The following is a 6,447-nucleotide window of genomic DNA, read 5'->3' on the forward strand; positions in this document are numbered from 1 at the left end:
TCATAATTAAACAATAAATTATTATAAAATATATCTGAAAACTTGTTTTATTTTTTAAAATTTTAATGTATGTTACTTGACTATATTATAATAGTGTGTTTAATTTTATTATAAAAGAGAAAATAGTAAAAAAAATTAAAATTATTTTTAAATCTTAATTAAATTTTAAAAGTTGAAATATAATTTTTTTTACTAATATCGTTGAAAAGTTTTCCCAAAAAATTATTTTAACTTTTTTTTTTTACAAATTAACAACCTAGACTAACATACTGAGAGTGGAAATATTTTATTTTTTTAATTATTTCTAATTAAGTTTTTTAATATGTTATTTGAAAAAGCTAGGTGATATATTTTTATGAGGCATTTTCATATATATATATATATATATATATATATATATATATATATATAATTTAATTTTTATTTCTTAATTGATTATAAATTATTTTTAAATTTTTTTTATGAAATGTAAAGATATAAAATATTTAATTTTAGAATTTGAATAAGTTGATTAGTATATTATTTTATTATATTAATTTAATTCTTAATATGTCATGCCTTAATTTTTGAAGTTAGGTGACTTATCCTTTAAAATGCCATATAGCAATAAGTGATTATATAAATATATTTTTGTAAAAAAATCATATTTCATTATTTAAATTAAATAATTATAAATCATTAAACTCAGCCTATCAAAAAAAAAAAAGACTCAGGCTCCAACCAAAAAAAAAAAAACTTAGGCGGCAAATCCAATAAGCACTGTTTGGTTAGCTGCACCAGTGCTTGAGACCACATTAAGCTTTTGAACCAAAGAAGAATTTTTTGCAGATGGGTGATGAATTTTGACACAGTAAAGTCCATGGGAAAGGGACGCCTCGAAGAAGCCATTTCCATCCGTCCTGCCAGCCGAGGACTGGAAGTAATCAGTCGAGCCAACAGCTGGTCAACTACATTACCAGGGCAAGTTGATAAGTGCATAATTAATATTTTTATTTTTATCATATTTAGTATTTCTATTATATTTTTATGTCTAATTCAGTTTATTAAAGTATAATTATCAATTAGGCATATTTCTAGATAGTTTTTGGAATAATTATGTTAAATTGAGAAATTTTTAGTATTTTCATTAATTTAACATTTACTGTATTTTTTAGGTATTTTTTAAGTTGTGGGTCTCCAAATCTAATGCTATTTAATTTATTAAAAAGCTAAGTCAGAGCACTACAAATGACAGAGAGGGACCGAAACCCAAATCAGTCTCTAAGGTTGTCAAAATTAGCTATGAATCTAATACAAAAGCCCAGACCTAACTTGTCACGACTAGTTTTGGTACTTATTTTATATCTGGAGTCCTAGATGTCCAAATGAAGCAAACTCAGGCCCAATTTAACCTTAAGAACCACCTCTACAATTTCTATGAAGGGCTAAAGACAAGATTACATTATTTTGGTGGTTAAAAATGGCAGTGAAATCGAATTTTTAGGTTGGATCGTCTGTCAAAATCAATTTCAATTTTTAGCCCATAACTTGGGCTGTAGAGCTTTGATTTGGGCAGATGAGGATTTGTTGGAAAGCTGAGAAGTAAGGCTATAACTATCCTGAAGAGGTCAGAGACAGAATCAGAGGGAAAGTTGCTGCAAATTGGCCATAAAAACAGAACAGAGAATTTGTCTTTTTGATTTTTAAAAATTTTCAAAGTTCGGTTCTTATCTTTAGATTATGTTTTTGAGTATAAACATCATCTTTGGAAGCAGCTGGGTACACACCTTCATTCTTTATTCACGTTCACAGTTTTAAATTTTTTCATTATTTTACTTTATTTTTCTGTAAGCCATGAACATGGGTGGCTAAGTTTCTAAATTCAGTTCAAAAGATTCTAGTTCCTATGCATGATTTGTGAGACCGGGTTCTTAATTTAAATTATGTCTTTTTGGATATTTATTGTTTCTCAATTTCATTATTTTTAATTTATTGAATGATTTACTAAAAAGGCCTGTTAGTTAATTATTTGATATGATTAATTGTTAGTTCATCTTTATAACCCGTAATTGTTATGTAAGATTGAATGTTAGTAGCTATTAGGTATTATTGATTATGATCCAAGTTTTCAGTAATAACCTAAAGAAACAATAGAATGAATTAAATAATTTATGCTTTATAAATTATTGTTCAAGCTTAACTACTTCATGTTCCTAAAGCAGTTATTACATTGATAAGCATTGCTTAATACCAATTCAGTTAATAATTAGAGTCTAACAAGAGTGCTGGGCTTGAATTGACAAGTATAGGAAAGTTAGTTTTTTAATTTCTGAACTTGATTTTTTCTGATTTAGTATTACAACCCCCCTTCCCCCTTTTCCTGTTACACACGTGCACGAAATTTAGTAATTCAGTCTCTAGAGTTCGACGTGGATTACCACTTATTGCATTCAGAAAACAAAAGAGTATTTTATTACTGGTAATTTCAGTTAATTTTTTATGGAATCAGCAACTATCACAAGTTCTTGAAATTGTTATCAGTCAGACACATTGTGTAACATCCCTGGGGTTTCCAGGCTGACCAGATCACAATTCCTGCCACTTTCGGGTGACTGTGTGCCTCCCTTAGAATCTGCTCCAAGTATTGTGCCTGCCCATAAAATCCATTAAAAATATATGTACAAGTTCAGCTTTCCGAAATCGTTCATAACTCATTCATAGTATGCCTTCTAATTGCAAACTAGCCTGCAACTGCAAAGGCAAAATCAAATCATTTATATATGTAGCAAAATCTGATCATTTATCTTATTACCTGATAGGGGCCCCTTTGAACATATACTTCTGTGAGCCAAATGGGGAAATTGGTAGCAGCAAGTGTATCAATGGAAGCCCTCATATAAGCAAGGTTTGGAGCAGCACTACTGAAATGGGATTCAAGTCCAATCCCCAATTTCAAATTTCTATTACCAGGAAATGCCTTAATATCTCTCAGCTTTTGCAGGTACTTAGCCGGTGTAGAATCACCATCTCTGGCATCTTCAATGGTATTATATTCGTTCAAGAACAACGTCCAAGTTCCATCAAACTTCTGAGCCAAGTTATAGAAAACTGCAGAAGCATTTTGCCCTAATTTGCTCTCGAAGAAATTGATGTGCAGGTTTTCATTAACATCCCAGCAAATGACTTGCCGTCTGTACCTTGAAATGACAGAGTTGATCCTATCAGTGGTGGCCTTGGAAAGATCGGTTGGAGAGAGTGAATTGATCCATCCTTGCTGATGCTTGGGATCATCCCAGAACACATTGTGGCCTCGGACTAGTACATTGTTCTTCTTGGCGAACTGAAGCATGGCGTCAGGGACTGAGTAGTCCACTTTGCCCTGCGAGGGTTCTGTGCTATACCACTTCATTTCATTTCATCCTCAAATACTGTCACTGTGAACCTGGAAGTGAACCATTTTTGATAGGCGTTGTTGTAGAGGATATATATATATTTTTTTATAGCACAGCCAAATGGGAAACTTGCTTTCTTTGGTTTTATTGAGATTTTAGCATTAGAGAAGGGTTTTCCTTGACTATCCACTGCCTGGATTCTTACCCTTTAGTCTTTCAGGTCTGCAAGATTTATGTTGATAATGATAAATTAGTAGCAATTGATTTATGTTTGTCATGATTGAGAACAATAATTGATGGAGAAAGGATTTCAGTGAATTTAATTACCTTTTCAATGGCTTGATCTTGATGAGACATCCATTGTTTGTTGGTGAAGGGTTGTAATGAGATGCTAACCACCCATATGTCAACCGATGTGTTGTTACTCTATACAAATTTATTAGAATTATATGCACAAATTCATTATGTATGATATAGCGAATAATTAAAAAAAAATGCTTAAATGGTATAAAGCATTGCCACGAAATAAAGTTGAGCAGAGCCTGAAGCATCAACAGTAAAGCCACCTTTAAGGATGGACCAGCAATTGGACTCGGCAAAAATAGAACCAGCAAGTCTGTACCCTGTTTGAGTCTTGAAAACAGCTGATACTGGAATTCTTCCCTTACTCACTTGAATCCACGCTGAATTAAATCAACACCAAAGCTTAATTATGATTAAACATAAGTAGATACACTTTTAATCAATTCATGAAATGAGCAAACACCTACCAGAGAAAGTGTAGATTTTGTTCTTTTGCAGGTTAAGATTCTGTGAGACACAATCGCGAGGAAGAACTCTGGAATTAGCTACAATGAATTTGTTGTTTCCCAATGTTCTGTGCTCTATTTTAGCATCTCCAAACGTAGACCATCCCTTCAACCCTTCATTAAGCTCTGGGTTTTGAATGACTCCTCCATTATATCGAGGTTTTTGAGGACTTGCTAAACACTAATAATTATTTTCAAAAGCAAAAAAAAAAAAAAAAAAAAAGAAAACCAGATATTAATTTTTTTTTTATTTTACGAATTATAATTATTTTTGCCACATTACAGATATAAATTGATGAATTTTGATTCATTAATATTAGAATTATTTTCAGAGTAAAATTAATTAAAAAAATTAAAATCAAAGATGAAATAATTACCTCAATTGAAGCTGCATAATCGTAGGATAAAGCATTAGCGATATTAAACCCTATAAAATAAAGGAAATTATAAGTGAAAAACGTTCGTTTTTTTTACTAAATATAAAAAACGCAAACTTCAATTAATGTTGTAAATTGAATTGACATTTGAATGAAAATTGCTTCCTTCATTCATTTTGAGAAATGAAACGTATATCCAAAGTAAAAGAATATACATTATGTAAGGATTAAGTCTGTATCTATCTTCAAAAAGCATTCATCGGGTCATCTAAATTATTTTGGGTCAATTTTTTATCAGTTCAATAAGAAAATTGGCCCAGTTTATGTGTTTATCACCAGCTCAACAGATTAACCCTACGGATTAATTTGAGTTTTATAACGGAGAATAAAAATAGAAACGAAAAACTGTGAAGAAATCCTTAAAAAATGGTTATGGTTCTAAATAAGAATAAGAAGAAGAATCTATCAGTGTAGCCTAATTATTTTTCATGTTAATTAGGCTATTCATACAGATTCCCCATTGTCTTGATTAGGATAAAAGGAGTTAAATTGAACTTTTTAGTGAGATTTTCTCATTTAACATGCATAACATTAATATCAAAACTTGCTCTTCTCTGTGCTTTCCATTACAGAGAAAAAAAAAGAGTTATAATAACAATTGAAATAACCAAATAAAGAATATAATATACATTACAACCTATTAAAAGAAGAATACACCACAGCACCAACCCAACCATATTGCAATACAGTGGAAATGAGAAAATAGTAATGCATATATATATATATGTATGTATGTATAGAGAGAAACAGAAAAATAAATTGAAAACAAACTTGGATTTTATATATATATATATATATATATATATATATATATATATATATATATATATATGTATGTATAGAGAGAAACAGAAAAATAAATTGAAAACAAACTTGGATTTTTGTGATAATTAATTTACCAAGACTAAAATTGTAGAGAAGGGAATATGAAAACTGCAGTGATTGAAGGGTTTTTATAAGGACATGAGCTGAATCCAATTGCATCTTCATTTATATATTTATAGAAAGGGATATGAAGCATGGAAGGTAGAAGAGAGAAAATGCATTTGATATAGGGAAATTAGATATATATATATATATATATATATATATATATTCAACATTTCCTTCTAATTAACATCCACATTTAATTTCTATCCAATTTTGGAAAATTGAGGAATATATAAATGGAACAGAAAAATTTTTCACTACGCTGAAAAAGGGTTGTCAATCAATTTATAGCTGATTAGTTTTGTCAATATTTTCTACTATTAGATCTTTTGAATATTATCAACTAAGATTATAAATCTCAGTTAATCCGTTAGCATTTTATTTGCTATAATAGCATATATATAAATTTAGAGTTAAACTTTTTAATTTGATAAATTAAAATTTATATATGCTACAAGGGGAATTCATGATTTATGTTTTTCTGCAAGGAATAAAAGTTCCTAGAAATTATTCAATGTTGTATATTTTAATGAGAATTTTTGAAAATCCTAGGATGGCAATGGACCGTGAATAACTTAATTCGAGCTGTTTTGAATTTGAATTTGATTAATCAGCCTTACATAATATTATATTATTATTTTTATCAAAAAATAATTTATTCCTATGTATTTAAACATTGTAATTTTAAAAAATATATAAATATTGTATTAAAATTATGTTTAAAACTTATATTTTTATTTATTTTTTAATAAATTTTATATTTATATAATAATAAATTAAAAATTAAAAATAAAAAATAAAAAGAAATGTATTGTGGAAAACCCACTCTTCAATGAAAAAATACCCATTTTGACTCCAAATTCCTGTGGAGCAAGGATGGGCGCGATCCCCACCCTCACC

The 6,447-nt window shown here is 29.3% G+C and overlaps 1 pseudogene; it reads right to left on the reverse strand.

Moving 5' to 3' along the window:
• Positions 1–2,469: 2,469 nt before the first annotated feature.
• On the reverse strand, positions 2,470–5,294 carry LOC131182497 (endo-1,4-beta-xylanase 5-like; annotated as a pseudogene).
• Positions 5,295–6,447: the final 1,153 nt, after the last annotated feature.

Source organism: Hevea brasiliensis, chromosome 8 (genome assembly GCF_030052815.1).
Source record: "Hevea brasiliensis isolate MT/VB/25A 57/8 chromosome 8, ASM3005281v1, whole genome shotgun sequence".
NCBI classification, from domain to species: domain Eukaryota; kingdom Viridiplantae; phylum Streptophyta; class Magnoliopsida; order Malpighiales; family Euphorbiaceae; genus Hevea; species Hevea brasiliensis.